The sequence below is a fragment of the Argiope bruennichi genome, chromosome 4 (assembly GCF_947563725.1).
Source record: "Argiope bruennichi chromosome 4, qqArgBrue1.1, whole genome shotgun sequence".
NCBI lineage: Eukaryota > Metazoa > Arthropoda > Arachnida > Araneae > Araneidae > Argiope > Argiope bruennichi.
In genome coordinates, this window is record NC_079154.1 from 134296196 (window position 1) to 134312354 (window position 16159).

The following is a 16159-nucleotide window of genomic DNA, read 5'->3' on the forward strand; positions in this document are numbered from 1 at the left end:
ATTTTAATGTTTTCCTTCTATCTAACATAATATATATTTCATTTGTTAAGTTATGGAGGATAGCTGTATTTCATAGAAATAATCCGTAAAGATAAAAATATCTTCTCATTAAATTGCAAAATTGATATTGCTAAGTGTGTTTCTGAAAAGAAAAAGCGAATCGCTTTAAGCTGACTCATTTAATATATATGCCTAAGAAGTGATGAAAGCTTCCAATGCGATGAAACAATATCTCGTCGGTTTTCAGTATAAAATGAATGAGTACAAGGTAACTAAATGATTCGTAGCACTACAGTTTTCTTCTTAATATTGATGGGGAAGCATCTGAAATTTAAATCTCTCTCCCGTACCAGTATTGCAGCTTATGATTAAATGAGTTTGTTACTATTTTGAATGGAATTAGGAATGAAATAAGTATTGATTATTTTCATAGTTTTGCTACATTTAATCGATGTTATGAATTCTTGGTATTTGAGTACAGAGTACTTGGTTTGCATCTTTACTTAGACTCGTTCTTTATATATCGTAAGATTTTTTTAAGTGAAAAAAATCTTGAACTGAAAGAGACGGAATGGAAGCTGAAAGTATTTGACCAGTGGAATCTAATCAATTCATTATTCACGTGGCCATGCGTTGAATGAATGGTATCATGATTAAATGTAATCTCACATGTTAGAACAGGGAACACTTTTCGCTTAAATATTTTTAATTTCCCACGTCAATTTAAAATAGGAGAAATATATTTCATAAATACGAATTTCTTAGAGCAATTGGATATTTATAGTTAAATAATATGTGGCCAAATTTAAGTTAAGAACCTTGCATTTTATCTATTTATTCATTTTTACAAATTGACTTGATTATAGAAAATTTTATAGACTTAAAGGAAATGAAGTTATCAAGCGAAAACGGCTCCATCATTATAAAGATGAATTTCTCAGACGATTTTTTCCTTCTCAAATCGAAACAAAAGATTGTCATTAAATATACTAGAAATCGAATCTTTCACACAGTGCCGAGATCCTGCCATTAAAATAATCATTTTTTCTTATAAAAAATTAGAAATTCTTGAATATGTTTAATTTTAAATATGTGGGATGTCTTCCTTTTTTTTTCTGTCCTGCTAGAAAAATGAATAATAATTACATTTTCAGCATGTAATATTAAAAGTTTTTACAAAATAAAGGTAAAATGGTAATTATATCAATTTTTGAGTGTTTAAAAAAATATTTCTAAAATTTAAAAAATTGCCTTATTGTTGGACAATATCTTGAAATTTGTGGGATTTTTTTAATATTTGCAAAAAAAAAAAAAAAAAAAAAAAAAACCCTTCTTTGAATTCTTTCAAATCCTATCTCATTTTAAACTTGCTAGTTTTTGTGAATGATTTTTCCTTATAAAATATCTTATTTGCATTAAACAGAAATTTGTATAAGTTTTTCCAGTTATGATAACATAAACTGTAATTCTTATTTGACTTTAGAAAACAGACTCGAAATCATTTATCAGTATATATTTTTATTCAACATTTTAAAACACATTTATCCCCATAAATCCGTTTTTCTCCTCGTTCTCGTTACAATACAATCAAAGCGACGAATTTCGTTTGATCATTAAAGTGATATATTTGCCCTCTCTCCTAAATTTCATGCACAATCTGTTGCCACAACATTGCATCCACTTCTAAATGACTCCAGCGATCTTTACAACCGAAAATTAACTTTACTAGCGCATCCCGTCTATTGTTTGCATGAAATACTTTGTACCTGAAATATTGCCTGTCTGCATCACTTGACAGCCCTAGGAAGGGGATGCCCCAGCCAGATGGGCCCATTTTTGTCTCTGTCAGGGCCCACGGTCCGCTGCGCATGCGCCAGTGTCACCATCTTCTCCCATCTTTGCGAGCTCCAAGATTTATGATTGCCGGTGTCAGTCGGACCGATAAGCTTTGAATGCGTGCGTCAGCTTTGTCTATTTCCCCCCCTTTTTTTGTTTCCGTCCATCTCTTTGTTTTTTTAATGTGAAATTCGTAGGATTGAATGCCAGATGGGTGAACAAAGTTAAAAAAAAACGTAAGAGAGAGAGAGAGAGAGAGAGAAAGCTTTATAGCCACGCAACTTTTAATGTCATATCTTAAGTAGAAAGAGTTACTTTGCAGAAGTATAGAAACAAAAGAACAATAAAATGAAACAATGTTTCGGCGGAAATGGTTGAACTTGGGTATAGAGGCTCAAAATGGTGAGCTTTCCAATTAGAAAAATTGGTTTCTAAACTGTACTACATTTTCAATTTCATAATGAGAAATTATATAGAAAAATTGGTTTATACATTTTTTTTTATATTCAAATGATTGAAAAACATATTTGTAATATTTCATTTTTAAAAAATACTGCGTTCAAGAACAACAATAATTATCAAGTTTTTAAAAAAATATATTGGTTAAAATATTTGATTATTATTAATTTTGTGTGTTTTTTTTTTTTATTTCAGAATAACTTTATTAGAATATACTGACATTTGTATTTTTCAAGTGGGATTTTATAGATGATTTTTAAAGTTGGGAAAAATTTAATATTTTTGTAAAAATTAAAACGCAAGCCGTGTTTTAATAATTTATTAATCTAAAATTGCTTTTAACAATCTAAAATACAGCTTTTGTGCAACATTAACTTCATTATAACAAATTTAAAGTCTTGGATTTAATTTTCATAATACGTTATATATCTAAAACGTTGTTTTAAGAGCATTAATAAAGTGAAAGAAAAAAATAATCCGTCCTTTTATTAGTTGAATGCTAAGGAAAAGGCGTAGCTTAAATCAATTTTTTTTTTACTTATTCAAGACATTTTACAGCATAGAGAAAGTGAGCAAACTAATGCATTTTATTTTCTATTTAAAGTATACAAAGTTTGAACTTAAGATTGATGAATTTCCATGTTTCAGACCTATCTGAACACATCAAGTTGTCTCCCTGTGTCTCTATTTCCTCCCACCCATTTTTTTAAAACTATGTTTGTTATCTGTCACAATATCTGAAAAACACTTTGATATTGATGGTTGGTATCAGATATGTCGTCTTCAAAACTGTTTTTTTGCAAATTTTGATTGCAATCCAGTTACCGTTGCTTGACAAGAGGGTGCCCAAAATGCATGTTCAGCTTTCTTCACTACAGTACGAAGCATAAAGCGTTCATGTAGAAAACACGGAAAATAAATATCTGAATATTCGTCTTTTCGAGGTCCACAGCTTGTATGCTGGAGGGAGGGGGAAGAGCATAAGCTTTATCAGGAGGTTTCGGAGAAAGTTTCGATGAGGCCACTCCTGCTGATTTTATTATATTTCATTTTCTTTTGAAAAAAAAAATACTAAAAAAAGTAATGACTTTGCGTTTGAAAGATAAACCAGCAGAAAAATTATTTCTTGAATTTTCTCTCCTCTTACAGAATGCTGGCACCTTGCGTTTAGTTTCAAGGAGCACTCAAGAAAGTTGAGCCTGACTTTAAAATTCTTTCTTCTGATAGATTGGGTTCGAAGTTTGATTCCTATTCTGTCATGGCCACAAGGCAAATTTTATTTGGCAGGCTTGGCGCGGTTTTGAGCTATTGCCTTCACTCGTACGTGAATAAATTGAAGGACCAAATCATTTTTTTAAACTGATTTTGTGTAAAATTTGGCACAGATCAGCAAAATCCCAAGTGATAAACTTTCTCTGAATAGTTTATTGAGTTTATAAATTATCGTCCTCAATAGACGGTATCAATAGACATTCATCCTTTTAACTGGTTAGGTGCAAAATTTGGCATATATCTGCAAAATCCCCTGTATTAAATTTTGCTACCTTAATTTATAGAGTTTTTTTAAATTATCGGGCTCACAGGGACAATCAAACAAACGAATAAATTTCAAATAGACGTCTTTCTTTTAGAGTTTGAAAATAATTTATATAATTTATAATTAGTATGAAGTAGTATAATTAGTAAATCATGTGTTGTTTTAAATTATCGCCTTCACAAACGATACAATCCTAAAAATGCTTTTCTTTTGGATTCGGGATGTTTAAAACATGAAGTCTTTTCAAAATTTCGAGGTCAGATTTTTTTGAAGACCCCGATATTTTTAACTATTTTAAATGTATTCAGCATGTATTATGTATGTATGCAAATGTATTCAGCATGTATTATGTATGTATGCAAATGTATTCAGTATGTATTATGTATGTATGCAAATGTATTCAATATGTATTATGTATGTATGCAAATGTATTCAATATGTATTAAAAACGTATTTTAAATAAAAATTAATTATCCTATAAAATTTACTTTTTTAATCTTTGCATTAAAAAATAATAATTCTGGATTTCTCTGGCAAGTTCTGGAATATTATAGTTGAATGCCCGACACTATAATTGAATGATTACTATCATTATCAAAATATGTACTGTGCTTTAACTATTACAACTACTGAAAGCAAAAACAATGGGTATCATTCAACTTATGCTATTTCTAACAAAGGCAGCGTTCATGACAAGTGGCAGTTACAGGTACTATGAATGACCGTCAAGTCGAATTCCCCATCATGGTGCACTTAGAACTCATCTAACTTTCAAAACTTCATCTCGGGGCTAGTGACTGGTCAAACCTTCCCGTTTCCTTGTCAAAACTGTCATCACCGATCCACTCTTTACCTCTAATCAAGTTGTCATTGGCAGATCGCTCATTAGGCAGTGCTCTCGCGTGCGTGCGTCCCCCCTCGTCTCCTTTCTTCATAAAATGTGAGCCGTCTTTCTTCCAGCTCATGGATAGGGTTTCCTTTTCGAGTGACATTGACAGGACTTTTTTTTTTTTGTGGGAAAAAAGGTTGACGAACTCGTATGAAAATAATTGCAATGAGCATTGATCGACTTGCAAACACCCTTCATCATTCTTAAAGCATTCGACACATGTTATCTGTTGGAATTGTCTGTCATGTGATCGGGTCTCAATAGTGACGGGCAGAATCTTAACTGGGCAGCTACAACAGCTGTGAGCACTCAGCATAAAGGATGAAATGAAGAAGGAACTATCCTGAAGAGGAGCTTATTGAATACAACTGGCAAAAATCAAATGACATCTGAAATAACCAGTAGTAGGGTCGCCCTAAAACTTTATCGCATTCTAATAAAGGTGTCCTCCCAGAGTACGCTTTGCATGGTATTGGCGTACAATAGTTACGAAATATTAACCTTTGGCATGAATTTAACACTTTTACTGAATCTATCGTGACATTCTTGGCGATTAATATCTGGCATGCTGTTAATAGTATACGAAAATCAAATGTGTATTTTAGATGCCTTTTTTCCAACCGATTTAAACAAAAATTGGACACAGAACTGTATTTATAATCGCAAAATCACATAACACATTTAATATATTTGTGTTATTGCGTTTACATACTTCTGAAAGGCCGACAGACAGTCAAGCCATCGTTGGATTTGGTTCAAGATTCGACAAGTGTCTGCACTATAGATGTCAAATCAGTGTACCAACTTTTATCCGCCTAGCAGTCTTCGTTTTGTTAAATTACATTCGAACAAACGGATAGACAGACTTCCTCTAAGCGTATTTTGTATAAAATGTTATTAAAAAAAAAATCTGCACATTTAGTGTAAAGACCGTATACTAAATTTCATCCTCCTGGCTCAAAGTATTTTTGTGTTGTCTCTGTAGCAGACAGACAGACATTTTTTTAAATGTATTTTTCGAACTCAGGGAGGTTCAAAACATAGAAATTCATCAAAATTCGAATTTTTCGAGATTCATTCGTGTTTGAATTTTTAGACGATTAAAAACTTTTTCTATACCTTCTATACAAGAAAATAAAAATGATGAGCTACTGCAAGTTTTATTCAGTTTACTTAATGTATATCCAAGTAAGTTGTAAGCAAAGTCATAAGCTAAGGTGTTTAGATATCCCTAACGATTCTGATTTGAAGTTATGTTCAGAAGACGAGAACACCAATTATTCATTGTTGTGCGGTTCAAAATGAAGAGTCGTCGAATTGGCTCGTTGAATATGAAACGTAAACAATATTTTCAGAATGTAGTTGCAAACTATTCGATTTAATCATTTCATTGTATAACCATTCAAAATATTTCAATAAAATTATATAAAGGGGTATATCAAGATTTTGTTGCTTCTGAGTCTCATCAGAAGCTTAGCAATTAGGAAAGCGTCTAGGTCATGGCATTGTGGCATTGTTTTTTCACTTATCATATTTGGCATAAAAAATAACATAAATACCCTACCATTTTGTTTCCATCGAACTTGGAACCGAGAGCAGCTTCTCTTTCCATCGATCAGCTACTGCATTTAATTAGTCGGTTGTTTTGTAGACGTTGAAAAAAATGTCAAAGACAGATAAAATAATAATAATTGCAATAAATTTGCAAATAAATTATCTTTAAACCATTATTTGTACGTTATTACTTGCTTCACAAGTATTGAAAAGATTAATTAAAAGTGTTTTGTAAAAATAAATGAATGATTTTTTAAAACTGTCAGAAAAGAAGTTCTATATTCCTAAAATCGAGTTAGTAAATTGTTACAAAAATATTTTATTCGAGTAAGCATAAACTTCTAATCATAGAGAATTCTGCAAAAAAAACTCTGTTTAAAAAATTAAATATTTATCTAAAGACAATAGCATTAAAATTTTACATGGTAAAGGCTTCATCGGCAATGCTCTTTAATTTTTTTATTTTTTTTATTTCTAGTAATATTTTAGACAACATTTCAAAATATTTATTAAACGATAAGGAAATATTAATTACTTGGTTTCATTTCTTGAATACAAGGAAATCGAAATACCCGGAAAACTTGGATCAATACACAGTACAAATATCGAATTGAAATACATAACATCTGTTTCCTAACATCTAATTTTTATCTTAGCACGTTATTCCAAATGCTTTTAAAAAAAATTGAGAAATAAATTGAATCACTCAATAGTGCTAATAAAAAAATCCATCTTAATTTTTATTTTAAAGTAGAAACTATTCCATAGAAATCGAAGGATTTTTTTCTTTTAAATTTAACAGGAAATGAGTGTACTGTTCTTATTTTTACTTAAAACTAATATCTTCATGAAAGGTTTGATCTAATGAAATATATGCATATCTGGTAATATAACATAATAACAAAACAAAATAAAATCAGATTGATTTAAAAATACATTTAGAGAATATTTCAGATATATTCAAATCAATACATTTGCCGAAATGTATTGGATCTGCTGATAAATCTGCCAGGCATGCAGTTATTTTGAATTTAATACCCTTAAAACCTTAATGGTCAGGTTACTCTCCTGTGATTCACATCATTTATCTAATTAACCTTCTATATTATAGTTAAGTTAGCAAAGAAAAAGTTTATCTAATTAGATCTAACTACTAAATCATGGCAGTGAACGGGTTCAATAGTCAAGAGAGAAATCTGTAAATTATGTTTATTGTTATTGATTTGTTATTTTATTATAAAAGGTAAAAATATCACAATTTAAATTTTGTATCAAATTATTTAGGAAATTAAATGATATATTATTTATTATTTATAAAGGGAATTTTTGAATAAAATTTAAAATTGATGAAGATTTATAAAGAAAAGATAGTTTAAATTGTAAAAAAATAAAAAAATAAAAAGTATAAAAATAAATTGTAAAAGCTTTCTGCATGATAATATATTATGGTGTAACACTTAATAACGAATATATAATATATTATAACAGCACTTAATTCTGAAATATGATATTATTAGCCTTTGAATTCCGCTTTTTCATGCTATAATGAATTTTTTAATCAATGTCTTTTACTTAAAAGAAATCCTAATTCATCATTTTAAGTCGAATCGTGCTTTACAATATAAGATCCATTTCGATAAAACTGATATGATTAATTAATTTAATGTGATAATTATAACGACTAGAATGCTAAAAAATAAAACATTTAAAAGCACTTACATAGAATTTAACAGATTTTTTGTTTGCAAAAGTGACTATCTCACTCACTTATCTGAATTATTGATTTTTGTGGTTGATTTTTAATCAAGTCTATCGTCTTTCATGAAGCGGGTGATTTATTTCTTAATTATAAGTTTGATTCAACTTTAGAAATAATTTTCAATACTTAAGCTAATCTGTATTTAGATCACATTCATATACACTAGTTTACATCAGTGTCCCAGCAAGAACTAAATTTAAAAGATTTTTTTAAATTTTCATGGAAAACTCATTTCTATACGTGTCTTAATTGAACTAGGTTTTCTTTTAAGGCAAGGATTGCTTTTGCAAATGTCAGGTAGTAATTATTTTGTACGTAATTAGATTCTCATTTCGGATGTCACATGACAAATGGAACAAAATAATAATTACAAATAAATAAATGAAAATAAAAATAACTATGGAAATAAATAAGAAAATGTTCATCTGCGTAAGAAATTTTCCAATCCATTTACAAATAAACGGATAAGAAAAGCGCAGTGTGCTTATCTTGTTAAATTTAATCTTTTTTAAATCAATATTTGGAAGATTAAGATTTTTGTATTATTATTGCATTTAAAAAAAAGGGAAACAATACATATATGAAATAGTGAAAGCATATGTAAAGTCAATATCTGTTGCATGTTATGTATATAAAATTACATTTATAATACACTGAATTTTGTTAAGATATAAGATTTGCATTTATTCAGTCATTTTTATAAATATCTTTCTTTTTATTCATTTTTCGCTAAAAATGAAAATAAATCTATATAATTAAAATAATAAAGAAGGAATGAACCATTAACGAAGTCCCAAACAATGGTTCTAATTTCGGCAATTCTGGTTTCATATAAAAGATCATGATACTTAAATGTGTAGAAATTGGCAGAATCGAAGCATTGAATGTTTTGTTTTGTGGTCGCCAAATTTGCAGTCAATGAATTCTTCTAGAGCTCTCCCGCAGAGAACTGTACAGAAATAATGTTTTGAAATATCTCTCGCAAATGAAAGGTACCGCAAGAAAAGAAGCGATGACCTTCATATGTAATTTAAGGTAATAATTTTATTTGAAATAAAAATTGGTGGTAAAAATCTGCACAGTGTTGGATCAGAATGGTTTTTTTTTTTGCCATTTATTTTCAACATGTAGATGATGGCTGAATAGTTAGTCACATTTATAATGTAATTAATGATAATTAAGTAGAATAACTGCTAAATAAAAAATATTAAATTTTAACTGCATTGCAACTAAATAAATTTCATTAAACTGAAATTAAATCTTTTTTTTTTTAATTTCAGATTTTGAGGATACATCAGAACTGGCTATGAAAATATTTTTTAAAGGATTTTGTTCTTTGGTAAGTACAAATCTTCAATTTATTTTTAAAAATGACCATTTTTAGTAATGGAATAACTCTAATTGAAAAGGCTATAAAAAATAAACTTTGGTTTTTGAACTGTAACTGAAAATATAAATTGATTCAAAAGTCCTTGGACAAAATTTAAGATAGGTCAAGTATACAGACATATGTGATTTTTATATTGGGTCTACTGTGTTAGCTAAATGCTAACATGGCAGAAGGTTCTTTTCAAATGAACTAAGTAAAAGAAAAAGATACAACAGAAAAATGTATAGTATAGTTTTAATGAAATATATATTCATAATACTATAACAGTACAATCATATGAGCAATAATCTTAAAATTGTGAGGAACATGACAGATTAAATATCGGTTAGGACAAAGTTGGAGTATTTGAAATGTTTTATTAAGGGATTCGCCTTCCGAAGCATTTTCTTATTCATTCTACAGGGCAGTAGTGTAAATGTGCATTCCTTTCATTTAGTGTTGTACATTTCATTTGGTGTATCCTTTTCTTTTATTTAATTTCTTGACAAGGAATCCCCTGTAGGAGTGTTTTTTTTCCCTTTGAGGCTTCATGTTAGTTTGCAAAAACGATTTCTTTCTCTCAACTTGACCTACCTTTTATTTTTTTTTAAAAAAAATAACTTATGTGTCATCTTTAATGGATCATGAGAAATATACCTTAATTTCTTGATGTATAAGGTCTTTTATCCTGAAGACTTTTTCTTCCATTTTTTTTTCAGAGAGGTCACCTCTTTCAAACTTTCAAAGACTCTGAATTCTCTCAAAATTTTGGAGGCACATAGAAAAAAATATGTTTGCATTAAATTGACGTTTCTCAATTTAAAAACCAAAGAATGAGGCGAGAAGGGAGGGACAGAGCAAAAAAAAAAAGAAATAAACACTAATGGCATTCATACTAGTGGTAGAATAAAAAATAAATGAAGTGATGCATAATACTGCATCTTTCATGTTTATGCAAAAGAATTTATAAAATTATACAGCATTTAATTTTGATATAGAACTGCATTACACAACATATAGATAAGGTAAAAACGGATGCCTTTATACATACTTTTTTAATAAAATAATCTCATAGAATACTTTTTCTACAGTTTAGATATGAGACTTAACAAATTATAGATTTTTTGTTATTCAATTATTACTGGTTTCGTCTTTTATTCAACTCCATGATGGCAATGAAAAGTGACTTGGTGCACGTTAATAATAATTCTCTATGCAAATAAATAAGCTGAATTTATGCAAATATTTGCAAATTGTGCAAAAATATGTTGTTCTTTTTTTGTATATTACTACAAGTATATCGGTTATAATTAATTTTTTTGCGTTTATTTGCTTTTTTCATGTTATAAGTGGTTTCGAGTTGTGAAAGTGTTTTAAAATGTATGTTATCCTTTAAACTTCCCTTTTAAATAAAATGAACCTTTAGTGCTCAAGAATCCTTGTGTATTAAAAGATACAATAGCTCCGAGCATGAGTCCGAAATCGAGGAACTATAAAACCAACGTGGTCCCGAAAACAGAAAAGGAAGGAAATATATTTTGATATCCTAATGAAATGTCGATGCAGATGAAATGGAAATCATCCACAGAAGTAACATGTACAACCCTCAGAGTATTCATAATAATTACATATATTTCAGAAAAAAATTCTAAATTTTCCTAAATTTCTAAATTAAAAATAAAATTCTTAAAATTTCAGTTTCATTAAATAAGAGATCATTAGTACGAATATGTTAATTATGCAGCTATTATCTATCGAGTTTCAAATATTGCTGGCAATGGGCAATTATTTCCATTAACACGATAAGATGTTTTAAAATTTTTATATTTGCCAATTTTCAAAGGGTCTGAAAAAATATTCTCAGTTTCAATACATGTCAAAAAGTAAGTGAGAATTTATTTAAATTTCTTTTCAGGTAAAAAAAAAATTTTTTTAAATTATTTCTGACCGTATAAGATTGGAAATATAATTAAGATACTTAAGTTTATTCAAATTGTTGTCTTTTAAATTAATTGTTATTTTTATCTAAATGAAAATTTGAATATCAAAAATTTTACTATTTGATGAACGAGTCTAACATGCCATTTTTGTAATAGAGGATAAAAATATGTTTTTTTATTAAAGCACCTTGCTAACAACACCTTTGAATATACCTTAAAAACTATATTTTCTAAAGTCCTTAACTATTCTTTCATCGACGATTTTCGAAAATTATTTAATGTTGTATTTATAATTGGGAGAAGCATTCTCTAGTTACAGAGTATGCCAACTATTGAGATGAAAGTTCCGAATTTATTCTTTTAGATAATTTCATAATCTTTCGAAAACTGCAAATAAATATTTATGGAGAAAATTTTAAATAGAACTCTTTATTTTTTAATAAATAAGAATAACATAAAATCAATAACATTGTATTTAAGCTGTCTGAGAAATGAATTTTCTTCTCATATATGAAGTACACCAAGTGAGTCGGCGTCCTGGATCTGGGCGTTCCGGTTCGGGCATAGTTGTTCTTCTGTGTTCTATCTGTGAAGTGTGCTAATGTGCCCCCCCCCCGTAAAAAGGGATTGTGCAAATGAATGTGGCGCTTGAAGTAGCTAAGTCGTTTTCTTGGCCCTAGTTGGCGCTACTGAAAAAACAAAAAACGCTCACTCGGCTTAAATCGCTAACAAATAACTGTCAGCGGACTTGTACAGTGCCATAAGTCACAACAACAACAACAAGCGAAATCAATGATATCAAACATTTTTTTAAAGTTAATCTTGATATTTTTATGAATCTCTTCATTCACCTTTCCTTTCCGCGCACAAAATCATTCAGTTATATGTGTAGACACGATGGTATTGACAGCACAAACCTAACTATTTTCCCACGAGTGGCAAGGTAATAAGATTGAAGAAAAAGTGTTTCAAACGCATTGAGTTTCGATGGCTGTTCGATTTTCGGAAGATCAATAAAAAATGAAATCACCATCATTGGGATATTATGTATTAGATTTTTCGTTATTGAAATTTTAAATTTCAGTTCAATTTCGGAGTCATTTATGTATTTATCAAAGCACCAAATGCCATATAGAAACCGGAATTTTGTCCCAGTGATGTTGTAAAAAATGTCTTGATGTACCTAGCATAAATTTTGGAAGCAAATGAATGACAATATTTTTGTATTTAATTATTTCTCACTTCAGAATGGGATGAGAAGGGGGGGGGGATGAATAGGCATCTTCCCTGGATACACCATTAGTTCGCCGGTGTCTGCTTTAGCTTGAAATTTTATAACTATATAAGACATAAATTTGATTTTTAATAAGGCGCCTCTGGATAAATACCAAGGGATCATTCTGGATAAATTCATTACATCATTTACCAAATTCCTTCTTTTCTCCAGGATGGTGGTCTCAAGAAAGGAGATGAATTCTCCTTTCGAACTCTTCCTTCCGCCAGGGCTTTAAAAGTAAGAGTTTCGAGGATATTTTTTTAAATCTGTGTTTTATAATTTTGCCATTTTTTTTCTTTGATAAATTATTTTTGATGTTTATTGATGGTTCAAGTTATTAAAACCTATCCTTCTGCTTCCAATCAGATCTTCCATTTATGCACACTTTTCGCCTCCCATCTCATTAAAATGGCATTTAATAATCTTTCTTTTACTGTCGCAAAAATTACCCTGAGAAAATTTTTGACTTTTATCATCCCCGATACATCCTTATCCTTACGAAGCAGCATCGAAAATCGAAAATTTATAGAAATAAATCTTGACAGAAGGATACGCATTCGCAATTAAAATTTAATTAAATGTTCCTAATAAATTATCCGCTAACAGGGGAAATGCAAAGGCCAAATATCCTCTCATCCTTTCCATTGTTTTTATAGTTTTTAATTTCTTTATTTTTTTAGAATAGCTGCATCGCATTTATTCCCAAAACAAAAAGGGAGAAATTACTGCGAGGAGATAATTTTCACACTGCATTAGCGCCCCACTCCACTCCACTCCACCCCATGCCACTGCCCCTCTCCTCAGCTCACCCTCCTTCGTTTCTTAATTTTCTCCGTCGTTGCATTAGGAAACACGCGGATTTCGATAGCGTAGTAAGAAAATTAAGAAACTCGTTCAGAGAAGGGGAAAAAAAAAAATTCTTTCGTGCGCCGAAACGAAATTTTGAAAAAAATATTACGAGAAAAAAATAAATCCATAAATCAAATTTCCTCGATAATTACCTAAAAGCTCGCAACGTTTCTTTCTTTCTCCTTTTCCTGCCCTCACTCCATTTTTTTTTTCCTGCTTTGATTTTTTTTTTCAATCGGTGAGGGGGGGGATCTTTAGGACTCCCTCTCATTTTTTAAATACTTTTTTTTTTCTCCATTTCTCTCCAATTTCTTCATTCTTTAAGCTTTCGTTGAGATTTTCTAACGGGAGGAATGGAACGTCTTGGTACTGAGGGAATAGGGGAGGACTCTCCACCCCCTTCATAAAGTGAACGGATTTTTACCGTGGCATAGATGGCACCGATGAGGAAAAAATAAAAATGAAAAAGATTCGACGGAAAAATAAGAAGGTAAGGATGAGGAGGGGAGAGAGGAAAGGTAAAAAAAATTAAAGGAATTCACTTATCAGAAACTTTTTCACATCGCAGCTTTCTAAATGAGACTGTGGTTTTTATTTCTGTTGTTTCCCATTTTTTTTTTTTTCCGATGGTTAAAATAAAAATCGAGACATTTGCAATCTTAGAGATTTCATTGTTATTAAAGATTTGGAATTTCCTGTCACATATTCCTCGAGAAACAAATTTACGATTCCTGGGAATCCGATTAGATACATAAAAATGACATCAAGCCATATTAGAGTTGAAATATAGGAATTCAGATTGGAAAGGAAAATAAAGCTTATAGGATATTTTAGTTTTAGGATAAGTTAATTTTTGTTACACGTACATCACATCTTTTAAGAAACAAATTATCATTAATGAAAATGTGATTACATATCTATACTTGTCAAAACGTCACGCAATATATTAAACATTAATAATATGATTGTATTAAATATTTGACATAAATTTAATATAATGTTAAGTACAATAAAATTATAATATAAAGAAAAATTAGATATTGAAGATGTACATTCGTTTTGTACAGTTTATAGTACTGATTAAAAGTATTTTAAAAATTACAATTAAATTTAAATTAATTCACTTACAAATTTAAAAGTGAAAATACTTTCAGTCTCGGAACATTAATCGAACATTGTTTAAGGATACACGGTTAAAATTTAACCTAAAATTGGATTATGAGGAGGAATATTCAGATTTAATATATATAATATTAAGTAATATGCCTAAATTGGCGTCTGATTATCCTTTCCTTTATAATCCTCTATTGCTCATCACTGCTATTCCTTCTCATCTCCTGTTCACTACTGCACCATAAATTATAAATACATCATAATATAATACATTATAAATACATCATTGAATTTTAGTTTTACATAATGAAACATGAAGAAGTCGACCCATCATACAAAAATTTAACAACGAATAGGTTTCCGAACTCTTAAAATATCATGAATTTTATTTTGGGAACGACTTCAAGGATTTCAGTAGTCATTCATATTGATTGGTAGAATTTCAAACACTGAAAAATTATTTACAGTTAGGCTTATGCTTCTTAACTTCACATAAATTTAGATAATAGTAAAAAGTTAAACAATCACAAAATTTTCTTTCCACTTGTTCAATTGCAGGAAATAAGAATAGTTAAAAGGGGACAGAGATTAAGAATAATGAGAATATCTATTAAATAGTAGTCAACAATTTCCTGAAAAGATTTCAGTGTAGGAATCAAACAGATTTCTTTTTATTTACTTTAATTTTTTTTTAGAATAAATGTGCAATTAATTTTTTAAAAATAATTTATTAAAAATAAATTTAATAAAGGCAATTCTTAAAGAATAAAGTTAAAAAATTAAAAGAATGATTAGCATTATATAATTTTTTTTTGTTCAAAGAAAATGTTTATTAATTCAATTTCCTCTTTATACATTAATTCCCAAATATATATAATTTTTTTTTCACCAAGACAAAACCAAAACACTTAAAAAGAAGAGAAATTGCAATACTAATTTAAATTTATTCAATTCCTACTCTTCAGTGTTCATACTACATTTTGATCTTCTTTTTCTAATTCAGATCCATTTTTTATAGAAATAGTAATATCTGAAGGCTATAAGCGGAAAGCAAGGAAATTATAAACCTCGTATATTTTAAAAGGATTTAAAAGGCAATAATTTATATTATTATTGGGATTTATAAGCTCTGCTATTAAAAATAAAAGTTTAATGTTGTAAAAGGATCAAATCAAATAAAAACATTTAATACAAAAGCTTTTGAACCAAATCAGTACTCTACTCTTTAAGAAAGGACATTGTCTTCTAATATTTTATTCAATAGGGTCAGATCTCCTCTTTGATTTGCTGTGTTGAATGATCATGGTTTAAAAATTACATAATTACTAAAATTCGAATCGAATGCATCCGGGTTATCTTGATTTTTTACTTGTAAATCAGTTTATATTAAGAAATGGCTGAAAAAGGATTTAATAACTTGCATTTGATATTAATTGCTTCTAAAATTTTTCACTCCAATTTTTGTTCCCAAATTGTTAGCTTATGAGTCAACTTATTTTAGTGAGTAGTGGGTGGTGTAGTACACAATTTTATTAATTTTTGTTACATGTATTCTCCTTTTATTGTTAAAGTTAATAG

The 16159-nt window shown here is 29.2% G+C and overlaps 1 protein-coding gene across 1 annotated transcript in view; it reads left to right on the plus strand.

Moving 5' to 3' along the window:
* LOC129965576 (GATA-binding factor 2-like) overlaps positions 1-16159 on the plus strand; it is a 377227-nt gene that overhangs the window by 60632 nt on the left and 300436 nt on the right. Inside the window, exon 2 of the mRNA XM_056079588.1 lies at positions 9315-9373. The gene's annotated coding sequence lies outside the window, so the exon portion shown is untranslated. The remainder of the gene's footprint in view (positions 1-9314; positions 9374-16159) is intronic.